Raw genomic sequence first — 16,176 nt, forward strand, 5'->3', positions numbered from 1 at the left:
CATACACGTGTATGGAGGGATTGCCTTGAACCTTAGCTTCTCCAAGAAGCTTTTCTTTTGGTTCTCTATAAGAGAGAACCATCTCCTCCCTCCTCTAGGTTCAAAAATTTGGAGCTTGAGTGATAGATATAGCCTTGTATCTATACTTCCTTCTTTGCTTTATTTTTGTGCCTTAAAGTGTAGTTTTGTCTCACTTTTGTACACAAACACACACTCAAACACCTTGCTTGTGTTGCTGAGGCTTCTTGAAGTGGTTTTTGGTGTTCTTGGACTGGTTTGTGCTCAAAAAGTGTGCTGGAGTTGCAATAGTAAAGAAGGTCTTCAAGGGTGAGTCATTAACCCTTAAATCCCCCATTCTTGCTTAAGCTTTTAGCCCATCTTGCATACTTTTTTAAGCTTAACTCTTAACTGGAAAAAGTTCTGTTTTTGTGTGCTTAAAATGTTTGTTTAAGGTTACTTTTTCATTGGGGGTGATCTACCCTCTCTTAGGCCTTGTTAGGCCTTATTTTGAGACATCCCTTTAGGCTCTTGTTTTTGTCTTTGCATAACCTTTCTACCACTGAAATCCAGAGGATTTTTAGTGGGGTAAATGTGGTTTTGAAGTCCTAAATAGGAGAGGGTCATCCCCTCTCCTTGTGTCTTGTTTACTTGCTTCATATGCCTCATGTTTGAGCATGTTCGTTAAGCTTATATTGGCCATATCTTAGCTTATATTTATGGTTATTTTCCTGAGGCTTACCACTGTTTTTGCTTGGTTTGGTCATCCCTTGCATGGCTTATACACTTGTAGTGTAAATCACACACACTAGCTTTGTATGCTTCATGAAATAGCATGTCATTCTAGTTTATGTTGAGTCCATTTCAGCATGTTTTTGGTGATGTTTTGCTATGTCATACCTTTGTTAGGGTTTGGTTTGGTTAGCCTTTGCATGCTCCATGCACTTGTAGTGTATTTCCATGAAATAGCCTAGTGTGTCTCACGCTTTAACATGTCATTCTAGCATGCTTTTGGCTTAACTTCATGAAGCTTTTGTCCATGTTTTAACATGCTTTAGCTCTTATTTTGGTTGTTTTGGCCATGCATGCCATGCTTTGTATAGCTATAGTGTATTCTAGCTTGTTAGCTTTGTGTATCGAGTCCGCTAGCATGCTTTACTTGGACTATTTGAATGATTTGGCATCATTTATTATATGATTTCAGTCCATGTTTCATGGTCATGCACTTGCATTTATCACTCATTCAATGCGTTGGAGGGTTTGCCCGTTTATGCCGTAACATGAATCATTACGTATGCCTTCATGCCTAAGCTTGCGAGCTGTCATTTCGATGTGTTTTTAGGGTTATCTTGCCATGATATAACTTTAATTTTTGTTGGTTAAGTCATCCCATGCTTGGTCTTAATAGGTGGAGTGTAATCCACCTCATTTGCCTTGTATACATCATGCCTTATGCCCTTCATGCTAGCTTATTTTAGCTTCCTTCCATGCATGTTTTAGACTTATTTTAACATGTTCTAGGACTGTTTTGGATTACCTTGATCACATGCTTCATGTTTTGCATACCTGTAGTGCAAGTGCTCTTGCTTGCTTCAAGCTTTGAGCACCATTGCATGCTTCATTTGTGTTGTGTACATGATTTGGCATCATCTAACATGACATTTCAGAGCTTTTAGCATTGCCATGTTCCCAGTTCGTTCACTCTTTAAGTGTTTTTGAGTGTTGTGCATTGTTGCCTAGTTTATGGCTTAGCTTGTATGCTTGCATGCCTAGGTCTTTGAGTCCTCATCTCAGCATGTTTAGGTCTTTGTTTTGACCTACTTGAGCTCTGTCGATGCTTAGTTCATGCTTATTTGCCATGTATTGCATGCCTTCTTTGTAGTCCTCTTTATTAGCTTTCATGCTTTAGGACCCTAGCATGCTTTACTTGCATTGTTTAAGTGATTTGGCATCATTTCTTGTCTAATTTTAGTGCACTTAGTGTTGTTACACTTCCACTTTTGTCACTCTTTGAGCACTCCTAAGAGTTATGCTCTTAGGCCTTGTTGATAGGCCATTGCATTGTGCATGCTCATATGTGCTTTATGTGCCTTAATTTTATCACCAATGGCCACTGGTTTGGGCATGACTAAGGTCTACCCCCTTTTAGCTTAAGTCCATTTACCATGCTTGTTTATATGTTGTTCGCATACTTATTGTTCATTGCATTAAGTATGCCATCTTACATTGCATTGTGCATGCCATGTGGTTATTTGCATTGTGTATGCCAAGTTGTTTCCTTGCATTGAGTATGTATGTTCCTAACATTGCTAAGTTACCCTTGTAGCATTGCATTGTGCATGCATGCATTAGCATTGTTTGTATGCCATTAGCCTTGTTAGGTTATTCATATTGCATTGCATGTTTGCATGCTTAAGTCATATTGCATGTTTGCATGCTCAAGTCACATTGTGTATGCCATGTTATGTGTTGCATTGTTGTTTGGAATAGGTGTTAGTCTAAACACGGGAAACGAGGGACGTTTCATACTTGAAGTGATGAAACGTGCCTTAATTCCCGGTCGCTGATGCTCTTGATCATGCATGATAGAGTTTTAGGCTTTATGTGTTTACTTGTGCATTCATTTTATATTGAATTGTGCAACTTTGCCTCTCAGCCATCACGCATTGAAATGCGCGATTGATGGCCCAAGGGTCGAGAACTACACTCCCTTGAGTTCATGACATGATAGGGAGGGTGGTTGTGCACACATATCTTGCAAATACATTGCCATGCCCTTTCTTGCTCTCTGTTGCAGCAAATTGCAGTTCAGCAGCAACAACTGGTCGGCCAGCCAGAAAAACTAGCTGGCCGACCACTTTTTCTAACTTTCAACAAAGATAGGTGGTCGGCCATGGCTGCAGACATCAACAACTGGTCGGCCACCCTTCCACAGGTCCCCAAGGTGGAGTTTCAGCTTTCTGGAGCTTGGTGCAAGTTTCTGAGGACAATTGAAAATAGAGGCAAATCGGGGCATCGCATTGGATTTCCGAACGAGGCGACCGGGCATGCATGCATTCCTCTCCTTCTAAGTCTGCTGATTTACTGCTTTCCTTAGCTGCCATGCTTAGATAGCTAGCTTTCGCTTTGGTTTGTACCTTTAATAGTTAAGGTGTTTAGCTATTTCAATTTGTTTTGTAATAATTAGTTAACTAGGATTAGTTAATTAATTGTGTTGTAATAATTAGTTTAATTAGCTTAGACTAGCTAGTTAGCTTCTTATTCGGCCCTCCGTTGAGAGGGCTAATTGTTGTAATAAGCGTGCGTGTGTGTGATGCCTGTCTTCCAACCCCTATTTCTTTCTCCTTTTTACTTAACTGTTTACGATGGTTAGTTTTAGGGCATATTTCATTTAGCATACCTTATGTTTACATGCGAGCATCCATTCATCTGTATTGCATGCACCGGGCTCGGCGCATCATACAAACCAGCATTGTATTTTCAATATCTATTTGAATACATGTACCAAGTTGCATTTCACATGACACTCTTAGGATAACCGAGCCTATCTTAGTTGTATTTTCGCATGTGTTGCATTAGCCATCTTAACATGAACTAGGATCATGCATGATTTCTAACTAGTTTCTTGTTTTAGCTCGGAGTACACTGTGAGTGTTTACGCTTTAGCATACTACATGTGTGTTATCGATTACCATGAAAGCATGCTTGCCATGAGGCTAATTGCCTAATTGCTTAATTGCTATAACTGCCTGAATGCCTGTGGGTGAAGGTTGGATTGCTTGAATTGGAATAATTCATTGAAATCCTCGATTTAGCCTACTTGCGAGTAGCAAACTTCAAACCATTTCCAAACAAACGGATATGCAATGTTTTGTTCCAAATTAGGCGATCTAGTCTATACTTGTATGCTGTGCGCATCACATAGTAATTCTAGCTAATTAACCGGAATAAGAACGCATGTGTTTTCAAAAACAAAATATCATGTTTAGTATAGGCCGATCTTTGATCGGGCGAGCGGGGGTGCTCATTACATGACCTTCCCCTTTCGTACCCGAGCCGAGGCAATTTTGGTGATGACGAACACGTGGCCTTAGGCACGAGTCAGGATTTCCTAAATTCTCCCAAAATAAAATATTTAGGTGGCGACTCTGTATCTGGCAAAGCAGTCCATGTTTGGCACTTCTTTATAAAATTCAGTTTTCCCAAACAATTTGTCGGATTTAGACTCTTTGGTGATTTATCGGTCTTACATCGCACATTGTAAGATTAGATTCAGAACCGTGATATTTGAGCCCGAACTGTAGTAGCTCAGAGAACAAATCGAGATTTGCCGCCTCGTCGCGGGAGCGCGCGGATGTCGGGGAGTTCCCCGGAGCGCGTCTACAGTTTCTGGCGACTCTGTTGGGGATATTAGAGAACTTGACTCGAACTCATGATATCTTGTTTTGTTTACACTTATGTGTTTATTTGCATTGCATTTGCATTGGTGCACCTAAGTCACCGTGTTCACTGTCTGCTACTCCTGAACGGTTAGCCTGAGGCTGTATGCCATAAGGTTGACCGGTTACGGGCTCTGCCACAATGGGAACACAAACCCAGGTTGTTACCGGGGCACCCTTTTTGACCATTCGACCTAGCGCATGTCGGAATCCATGGTGACTATTCCAAACTAGGATAGGTTGCTTATCCGGTTGTAGGTTGTTTGAAACAGCTGCGTGCGTAGTGAAACCCTAGCTTCTAACAAAATAGGGCAGGGAAACCCTACCCCAACATAGGGGTGTTTTGGCTCTTACTTGTATGACATTTGCTGTCAGAGTGTGTCTCTACAAGGTTGTGCATATCAGTTTGCAAGTCTGGGTATCAAGCCTGTGGGCATCAGTATTTGAGAAATCAATTTTACCTGAGGGTATCAGTTTACAGGCAGAATTTTGGGCAAAATTCAGTAGGGAGTACAGTCATTCAGCTATGCTCAAATCTGTTCTGTTGAAATCAGGCTGAGATGTTGTCTGTTTTCTTTTTTTGCAAGGATAGTCGTGGAACTATAGCTTCAGAAGGCTCCAAATATCCCCCGGGTACATTGGACTTTTACTGATAGACTTTGTCAGGTCAGAGATTCAGTTCAACTCATCTAGTGTTTTCCTTCGCTGAGGCAAGGCAGAGAAAGGCCAATCAGGGCTTTCCAGTTCATCTGATCCGTTAGTCACCAATCACATCACCTCTGTTCAATTCAGCAAACCCATGATGACACAGAATTCAGAAGAAGTTGTGGTCATGATAGCGGCATTAAACTAGGGAATCACCATGCAGGGTAAGACCGATGTTGAAATGCAACGCCCGTCTAGGGCACCTATCGCATATCCAATATCGGAACTCCAATCATTTCAAATCCATGAGCCTACCACTTTTGAGCTAATAGGAATGATCAGCGATCTTCAGAGAGTTGTGGCTGATCTAGCCTTCGGAATGTCGGCTCCGCCATCGACCATGTCATTGCCAGAAATTTCATGCCAGAAGAGCCCCCACTCTTGGGGCGAATTGTAATTGAGCTCAACCAACCTGAAGCCATCCCAAGTTCGGACAATGATGTGTCAACAACAACCGGGTTTCGCACTGATGTAGAAATCCAAACGTTCGACCAAGCTGAGGCAAGTGGTAAGAACGAGGTGGGGGCTGACACTGATCCCTATGAACAACTTCTGTAGGCTGTTGAGGCTTTGAAAGCTGGGGAACTGAACAAACAGCAAGTGCTCACAGTTGCTGCAAAAACTGTGGATGACACTTTCGTTACTCAGAATGAGAGCAGTTCGAATCAAGGGGACAACCGGGAGAAGGGCCGTCGTACTGGAACCGATCCTGTCACCTCTAAACCTGTACTCGGGAAAGATTAGAAAACCAAGTCAGCACCTGCCGACCCCTTTTCTAGTGCACCCAGCAAAAATTCACAAACCTCGAAGTATCAACCCCAAGGTCGTAGGGTCTTCCATGCCCTCTATATGCCTTTGTCCAAGGCGCTTCAAATCCTTGCTGAAAATGGTCATCTCGAACCTCTTGAGCCTCAACCTCTTCCTAGTTGTCCTCCACCCGGTCATGATACTACCCAGTACTGTGCATACCATCAACAAACTGGTCATAGCACCGGCAATTGCTTCCGTCTTCGCCACGAAATACAGGATTTGTTTGACAACGGAGTCGTCCTCCCACCAAGTTCAGCAAAGTCTATCGTCACTGGGTCAGTGAACTTGGAGGATAATACGAGTATGTGATCAGGGGATGAACCACCTGTGGACGGCGTTCAGTTCACTCCAGATGTAGCGTATGGCACACACTGTTTTGAGCACTTGCGAATGCTGGTTATTTTACGTTTTGGCTTGGATATTGAGTTAGTTCTGTTGTGTTGCTTAGAGTCTGTCTCGTTATTTTGAGTCAGTCTTTTCTTATTAAGTCAGTTGGGTCTGTCTTGTTCTATCGAGTCAGTCCTGTTGTATAGGAGTTGAGTGATTCCGGGGGTGTTACCTCGGATATCACTATTTTGTTTTGCGTTCGTCTTTTCGCTTTCTTTTGAGTCTGTTTCTACCGTGGAGCCAGTTACACCAGACGATCTGAATGAAACAGTAGTGGTTTTCATGTTTTTGTGCTTATCTCTGCTTTGAGCCTATTGTAACACCCTCAAAATAAACCCACAATATCATACATTCAAGATATAGGAAAGAGATATTATATTATAGTCATCAGAGTATTCTTACAAAATGTATTACATATTGACAATAAAAGTAATCGCCCTATGGGCTTACAACTTCCCAAGACAACGCTTGGTTGCAAAAAGAGAGTGCAAACTCTATACAAAGAAAGTCCTTGGCTTGATATACATGTAATACAATAAAACAACAAAAGGTGGTCTAATAGCCTCAAGCCTTCCAAGCTATGTCCTTGGAGGTGACATAACACCTGTACCTGAAAATGATGTCTCATATAGGGTAAGCCAACGCCCAGTAGAGATATGCTAAACATAGTATGAACAGTAACTAAAACGTTAGCAATTGATAAACGTTTAACTCTTACACAACAACTTATAACACATTACAATCCCATGACTAATATGACCATGTTCTATTCCAGTTTCCATTTCTTATCAAATTCTCAATTCATAACTATGACTCATAACTTGGCCAATCAATTTAAACGAGATCACATCTCATATCAACCGTATTTCTATTTCAGGCGAGATAATAACTCATTTTAAACATTTCATACCTCATAATAGATACACATTTTAGTACTGTATCAATCTCAGACAAAAACACTTCTATACTTCACAAATGATACATATTTTAGTGTTGTATCAATAACAAACAAAAACACTTCTATACTTCACAAATGATACACATTTTAGTGCTGTATCAATATCAAGCAAAAACACTTCTATACTTCACAAATGATACACATTTTAGTGTTGTATCAATAACAAACAAAAACACTTCTATACTTCACAAATGATACACATTTTAGTGCTGTATCAATATCAAACAAAAACACTTCTATACTTCACAAATGATACACATTTTAGTGCTGTATCAATATCAAACAAAAATCCGGTTTAGAGGTCCATCCCCCATCTTCCAATAAACCGTGGAGTACATCCCCCATCTCCTCCCACACAAAACAATGTATATAAGCGATTATCATGTACAAATTCGATCAATCAATACAAAATTTTGATGTATTATACCAACCGCCATATTCAATAGCATATTTAACTGATTAGTTTTAGTTTGCCTAATCCCCATGCATTGTCTACAACCCTTAAGACTATCCTCCACCGATAGCCTAAAACAGTTATTTCTAAACAGAGGATAAATGCACCAAATGGATAAAATATCAACATTTTGTCTAGGTGAGTGATAAATTAATCCGACTACACCCTTTTAATCCCATACCTTTCTAATTTGAATATTTCCTATTCAATTTCTCATTTTCCAAAATTAATTATACAAATTAATTTATCATAACAATCAGGGCTTTTCCCCATATTCTCAACATCAACCCTAAGGCTCCAATATTACTAACAACATCAACAATCTCTATTTTAGACCCAAAACACGTATGGATGAGTCAAATAAACAAAACCCCTCTTTTCAAAATAGCACATTTCAAAACCCTAACTTCCCAAATCAAACCATTTAAACAAAAGCCCAACATCTAGGTTAAAGCTCATAAAGATGAGTAGAAATCCCTACCTCAAATGGAGAGACCAAATGGAGAAGATGAAGGATTTTGAAGGTGCTCCAAACCCAATAATTTTTTAATCAAAATGAAGAGCAAGCCATCCCTTCCTCTTCCTTTCAAGATATCTCTCTTGTTCTCCTTCCTCTCTTCCCTTATGAAAATGCTTACTCTCACTCTAACCACTTTTAATCTAAACTCAAAATATGTATAACAAATGGAGAGAGATATAGGAAAAACCATAGAAAGAAGTTGAGAGGTGAGCTCAATTTATAGGCAACCTTGATGTAGTTGATATTGAAAGGTTGTTATTAAAGCCCATTAATTGGAAAATGAAAGGACAAGTTAGAATTAAATGAACACTAATTGAAATATGAATGGACAAGTTTGAATATGAATGGACCACTAATAAGAGTAGTAACTGAACTACTAATAAGGATATTAAATGAACGAGTTTGTAACCACTCATAAGGATATTAAATGAACCACTAATAAAGATATTAAATGAACAAGTTTGTAACCACTAATAAGGATATTAAATGAACCATTATGAAAATTTAATGGACACTAACCCTTGGTTTCCAAACACAACCAACTTGTTTTAAACCTACCCAACACGACCCAAGACTCATATATAAAGAGTAAAGGATGGAAACGGGAAAAAGACAACAACACATCCACGGAACCGAGTCTGAAATACAATTAAACAATGAAGGGAAAACTGGGATCGCTATACTATTGTGCCAGCAAGTTTAGATTGAAATGACAGTGCATTTCGCCTGCTCTTCTGTGCCTTGAAATTATTGCATTGACCTAAGTTTTTCAAAACCTTTTGAACATTGTGATAAAAAATGAAGAGGAAGGAATTCCTCGGGTTTTGCAAAAATTTGATCAATTGAGAGAAAGAAAGGCATGCTAAGCCCTTAATGAATGAAATCATGCTTGTTAATGTGAGTACTAAGAAGGATCCTGGCTTGATCCAGATTGGTTTTACATTGTCTTCAGTGCGAGCGACTAGTCGTTTTCTTAAAAGATTTCAAAAAATATTTTGCGCCGTCCTACGAAGACCTGCGTGGAATCGCTCTTGAGATTGTGCAGCTTAGGATCGCTCTTAGCCTCGAGACTCGACCCCCTTTTGCTTTCAAACCTTGAACTTAGATTCAGAATGTTCAACGATCAACCATCAAATGAGGCTTGTGAGGCCAGATTTGAAGCAACTCTCGAACTAGAGGCAAGAAAAGTCAGATCAAGAAGATCAGATTGATTAAAGGAAGCTTGCGAAGTTAGATCAAAAGTAGCCCTTGAACTAGGGGCAAAAAATGTCAGATGTGCTCGAAGAGCCAAAGATGGATCATTCTGCAAACTAACGAAGATTGGCAAGAATGCCAAATCCCAGAAGAGAGGAAAGAAGAAAATATTGCTGAAGGACAACCGAGTTCCTATCCACAACACTGGGGGGAATTCAGCCCCCATTGGATGGACTCTTACATCATCAGCGAACAGCAGCCGTTCTCTTGGATTCAGATGGCTTCGAGATCTCAAACCGATTAACATGGACAAAGCTACACTTTTACCCTTGAGAGGCTCGCTGGGTCGAAAACCCGGAAGGGCGACCCAGGCAAAAGTTAGAGCAAGGAAAAGAAGAAAAAGAACAAAAAAAAAAAAAAGAGAAAAAATACAAAGAATGAAAAAGAAAATGCAAAAAATGAAGAAAATGAAAAGAAAAGAAGAACATAGCTCGCAAGGTTGAAACCCAGAAGGGCGACCTTGGCAAAAGTTAGAGCGCAAAAGGAGAGGTTAATACCCGAGTATACCATGACCCGAACTACGTAAGGCTTGATTCCTATGTTTGGGACACGTAGGCCACTTCATTCTGAAGTCCAGCGATAAACACTTCCAATTCAACTGTCATGTCCATAAGATTGAACGGGTCATCTTGGTCATTTCTGTATCCACGAGTTCAGTTGTGATCTTCACTATGAGAACTGGTTACAGTGTGCTACGATACTATTCAAACAAGGGGCAGCTTTCCGTTGCCGTTCAGTGTGCTGCGGTACTATTCAAACAAGGGGCAACTTTCTGTTGCCGTTTAGTGTGTTGCGGTGCTATTCAAACAAAGGACAATTTTCCATTGTCATACAGTGCCATTCAGATGAGAGGCAATTATCCATTATTTTGGATCTGAGGTTGCGCATCTCGAGAGTAAATTCTGTGTTGGTTGAGCAGTGGCCATTTACAAAAATAATTTTTGAGAATTTTTACTGAGGTTGACTAATTTTCTCGAAAATTATTCTATTTTTTCAAAACAGGACCATTTCTTGGACCCAAAAAAGGAAAATTTTCAGTGCTCATAACCTGACTTGCATGATTTCAAATCAGAAAATCGAACAAGTGTGTTAATCTAACTCTCATATTGATTAAAATTGTTTTAGCAGAAGTCCAAAACAAAAAAATGGTCAAAATGATGAACTAGGGGCACAGTTGAGTCAGGTGCTCTGTCTTTTCCCCATTGTCAACATACTTGCTAGGGAGGGCACTCTACCCACCAGAAAAGGGCACAACTGAAGCTAACAACAAAGGGCTGAAAACTCTCTCACCCTCCAAGCCACGAGGTATCAAGCTAAGTGCGAAGCACGAACTGGAGTGGATCAGGATATTCCATTCCCTCATCTGGACACAATTGATCACGTCGAAATTCCCCGGTAGAGCATCATCAACCGATGTCAGCTGTAGATTTGCTACACTCCCAGTTGTAGCACAATCCCGCTGTGGGAGAAGTTCACTGTTATGAGCAGAAAAAGAAGAATCTAGCAGAATGCTAGGGGCAAGAGCCCGCAACTTCTTGTTTATCCATTAATCACCCAGGGAAGGGATAAAAAATGAGAGATTGAAGAATAGAGAGATGTGCGCTGAGAGAAAAAGTGAGAAAAGGGCTTTTTTAGAAAAACAGAGCCTGAGGGCCGAGTGATGTGAGAAACACAAATTAGAAAAGGTGGGAAACAATGCCCGGAGAAACAGGCTCCCTGTCCACGTCTGAGTGTCGTGTGTGTTGTTTTGATCGTCTCGATTCTTGTTTTGAGTCGTTTTGAGTGTCTGTGTTTGTGTTTAGGTTGTTTTGCCTTTGTTTCCCTTTGTTGAGTCGTGGTGTGCTGTGTTCAGTCGTAGGCTCAATACCCAGTCGAGAACTCATTTCTCAATTTCAAAATGATTCGTTTTGTGCTCAAAGTATTGTGCCATTCTCTACATTTGTGCAAAACAGGATTTGTTCTTTCATAAAACTGCAGGGTTCAACCCGGGTCATGTGAGAACAGTAAAACCAGGACCTATCTGAAGCTATATAGGTTTTGGGCTGCGAAGCAAAAGAAAAGAGGGAAAATTTAGAGCATCTGAGTTCGTTTTAACTTCTGCATGTTTCGTTATTGCATCTCGTATGTTCAGATTGAACTGTTTATTCAGAATGAGCCGTGTGCAAAGTAAACCGAATACTGTGTTATGAGCCGCGTGTTCAGAATGAGCAGTGCGTTGTATGAGCCGTGTGCAGAATAAATCGAGTATTGTGTTATGAACCGTGTGTTCAGAATGAGCAGTGCGTTGTATGAGCCGTGTGCAGAATAAATCGAGTACTGTGTTATGAGTTGTGTGTTCAGGATGAGCAGTGTGCTATATGAGCTGTGTGCCAAATAAATCGAGTACTGTGTTACGAACTGTGTGTTCAGAATGAGCAGTGCGCTATATGAGTTGTGTGCGGAATAAATCGAGTACTGTGTTATGTGCTGTGTGTTCAGAGTGAGCAGTACGTAGTATGAGCCGTGTGCAAAATAAACTAGAGTATTGTGTTATGAGCTGGGTGTTCAGAATGAGCAGTGTGCTGTACGAGCTGTGTGTTCAAAGTGAACAGAATACTGTGTTGACTGTTGCCATGCCAAAATGGCGATCAGAAGTGCTCTCCCTGAGCACCAATCCCTGCTAGAGGCATCTTGGCTGTGTTTGCAATGAGTTCCTAGGAGATCAATTGCGACGGTGGAAACTAGAGTTCGAATGGCTGTTGCCTAGAACACAAAGGTTTGGAATTTTCGAGACTAAAGTCTGGTTTAAATACCCAGGGGTGTATCCCCGGCTTACAATCTGTATGGAAGCCCCATAGGTTGAGGTAGCGGGTATGCATCTCAATTCTGGATACTGAACTAACCTAGTCTGTCACCCCATTGAAGAATAAGGAAAGTTGTGAATATGGCCGGGAAGAAAAACGGCATCCGTGGTTTCCCCAGCAGATGTTGTCCCTCGTTAGTATTTCAGCACCTTTGTACTGCGAGTTGAAGGTAAGAGTTCGAAGAACACAAAGGGGTATTCCCGTCGGAACGGAGCAGTTTACCGCCACTCACCTCATGAGGTGCTTTCCAAAGCGCCACTTTGTCTGTTTATTGCGTTCCTTAAACATCATGCGTTGTTTTGCATTTTACCTGTCAGGTTTCTTTCGTGAACGGTATTGTATGTACAGTTCATTCGAGGAAAGTTCCCGTTCCGTTTGACTGCTACCCTTCTCCTCTTGCGTTTGGCGCGCGTTTGGATACCTTTTTCCTCTCGCGTTTGGCGCGCGTTTGGATACCTGTCCTCTCTTGCGTGTGATACGCTGAGAGATACCTTTCTTCTCTGTTGCGTATGATACGCTGAGAGGTTTTACCTTTCCTCTCTTGCGTGTGATACGCTGAGAGGTTTTATCTTTTTCCTCTTTCGCGTGTGATACGCTGAGAGGTTTTACCTTTTCTCTCTCGTGTGTGCTATGCTGAGAGATTTTCCCTTTCCCCTCTCGCGTGTGCTTCGCTTAGAGATTTTCCCTTTCCTCTCTCGCGTGTGATACACTGAGAGGTTTTTCCTTTCCTCTCTCGCGTGTGATATGCTGAGAGGTTTTACCTTTCCTCTCTCGCGTGTGCTACACTAAGAGATTTTCTTTTTCCTCTCTCGCATGTGATATGCTGAGAGGTTTTCCCTTTCCTCTCTCGTGTGCGATACGCTGAGAGGTTTTACCTTTCCTCTCTCGCGTGTGCTACGCTGAGAGATTTTCTTTTTCCTTTCTCGCGTCTGCTACGCTGAAAGGTTTTCCCTTTCCTCTCTTGCGTGTGCTACGCTGAGAGATTTTCTTTTTCCTCTCTCGTATGTGCTATGCTGAGAGGTTTTCCCCTTTTCTCTCTCGCGTGTGATACGCTGAGAGATTTTCCTTTTCCTCTCTCGCGTGTGATATGCTAAGAGGTGTGCATTTCTTCTTGTCGCATTGTTATGCATGCTCCCTCATTCAGAAACACGGGATATGCCCCTATGTTTCTCTTATTCTGGAACATGGGGATATGTCCCTATGTTTCTCCCATTCCGAAATACGGGGATATGTCCCTATGTTTCTCCTATTCTGGAACATGGGGATATGTCCCTATGTTTCTCCCTTTTTGGTTTAGAGCATTTGGAATACGTTCCAATGCTCGTACCATTCTGAAATACGGGGATATGTCCCTATGCTTCTCTTATTCTGAAACACGAGGATACATCCCTATGTTTCTCCCTCTTTGGTTTAGAGCATTTGGAATACGTTCCAATGCTCGTACCATTCCGAAACACGAGGATATGTCCCTATGTTTCTCTTATTCTGGAACAAGGGGATACGTCTCTATGTTTCTCCTTCTTTGGTTTAGAGCATTTGGAATACGTTCCAATGCTTGTGCCATTCTGAAACATGGGGATACGTCCCTATGTTTCTCCTTCTTTCCGAAACACGGGGATACGTCCCTATGTTTCTCCCTATTTGGTTTAGAGCGTTTGGAATGTGTTCCAGTGCTTGAACCATTTTGAAACACGGGGATACGTCCCTATGTTTCTCCCTTTTTGGTTTAGAGCATTTGGAATACGTTCCAATGCTCGTACCATTCCGAAACACGGGATACGTCCCTATGTTTCTCCTTCTTTCCGAAACATCGGGATACGTCCCTATGTTTCTCCCTTTTCGGTTTAGAGCATTTGGAATACGTTCCAATGCCTGAGCCATTCTGAAACACCGGGATATGTCCCTATGTTTCTCCCTTTTTGGTTTAGAGCATTTGGAATACGTTCCAATGCTTGAGCCATTCTGAAACACTGGGATATGTCCCTATGTTTCTCCCTCTGTCCCCTTTTCCTTACACGATTTCAGTGTGTTTGGAATTTATCTCAGGTTGCGTTGTGTACGCACCTGGGCGGGTTGTTTTGGACCTCCTCTCACGATTTTAGCGTCGTTTGAGTGTCCCCGTTCCTCACACGATTTCAACGTGTTTGGAATTTATCTCAGGTTGCGTTGTGTACGCACCTAGGTGGGTTGTTTTGGACCTCCTCTCACGATTTCAGCGTGGTTTGAGTGTCCCCATTCCTCACACGATTTCAGCGTGTTTGGAATTTATCTCAGGCTGCGTTGTGTACGCACCTGGGCAGGTTGTTTTGGACCTCCTTTCACGATTTCAGCGTGGTTTGAGTGTCCCCATTCCTCACAGGATTTCAGCGTGTTTGGAATTTATCTCAGGTTGCGTTGTGTACGCACTTGGACGGGTTTTTTTGGACCTCCTCTCACGATTTCAGCGTGGTTTAAGTGTCCATTTTCCTCACACGATTTCAGCGTGTTTGGAATTTATCTCAGGTTGTGTAGACGCGCCCCGAGGGGCTTTGCTACTACAGTTTGGACTCATATGTCACGGTTTTGAATCTAATCCCGCAAAGTGCAATGCGAGACAAATAAATCACCAAAGAGTCCAAATCCGGCAAATCATTTTGGAAAACTGATTTTTGAGAAAGAAGTGCCAAACATGGACTGCTTTGCCAGATACAGAGTCGCCACCTAAATATTTTATTTGGGAGAATTTAGGAAACCCTGACTCGGTGCCTAAGGCCACGTGTTCGTCATCACCAAAGTTGCCTCGGCTCGGGAACTTGGGTACGATTGGGGAAGGTCATCTATGAGCACCCCGCTCGCCCGATCAAAGATCGGCCACTACTAAACATGATATCTTATTTTTGAAAACATATGTGTTCTTATTCCGGTTATTAGCTAGAATTTACTATGTGATGCGCATAACACACAAGTATAGACTAGATCGCCTATGTTGGAACAAAACATTTCATGTTTGTTTATTTGAAAATGGTTTGATGGTGCGCTACTCGCAAGTAGGCTAAGATGTGGATTTGCCGAGTGGGCTTAAAACACACATTTTGATGAATTGTTCCAATTCAAGTAATCTAACCTTCACCCACAGGCATTCAGGTATTTATACACATAAGCAGTTAGCCTCATAGCAAGCATGCTATCATGGTAACACTCACACTCATGCAAGATGCTAAAGCATAAACACTTACCTAGTACTCCGAGCCAAAACAATAGCTAGTTAGAAATCAATACATAATCCTAGCTATGTTAAGATGGCTAATGCAACACATGCAAAATGTAACTAAAATAGGCTCGGCTATTCTAAGAATGGCATGTGAAATGCGGCAACTCGATACATGTATTCAAGTTGGAATCGAAATACGATGTAGTTAGTATGATGCGCCGAGCCCGGTGCATGCAATACAAATGAATGGATGCAAACATGCATAGCATATGAATGCTAATTGAAACATGACCTAAAATTAACCACTGGAAGCAGGTAAGTAGAAGGGAGAAAGATATGGTGTTGGAAGACATTCATACACTCACGCACACTTATTACAAAATTCACCTTCTCGACGGAGGGTCCGAATAAATAATACAAACTGAATAATAAATCAACTATCCTAGCTAATTAATTATTACAAACTCTTAATTAATTAACAAATTAACTACAAAACAATCTAAGTATGAAACTAAAGAAGCCGCTGCAGTTCCGCCTCGGGATGACTGAATGATGCATGCTTGATTGCCTCGCTCGGAAACCCGTTGCCATGCCACATGTTGCCTTTGTTTGCACTGTT

This window comes from Camellia sinensis, chromosome 9, assembly GCF_055761805.1.
Source record: "Camellia sinensis isolate YWXY chromosome 9, ASM5576180v1, whole genome shotgun sequence".
NCBI classification, from domain to species: domain Eukaryota; kingdom Viridiplantae; phylum Streptophyta; class Magnoliopsida; order Ericales; family Theaceae; genus Camellia; species Camellia sinensis.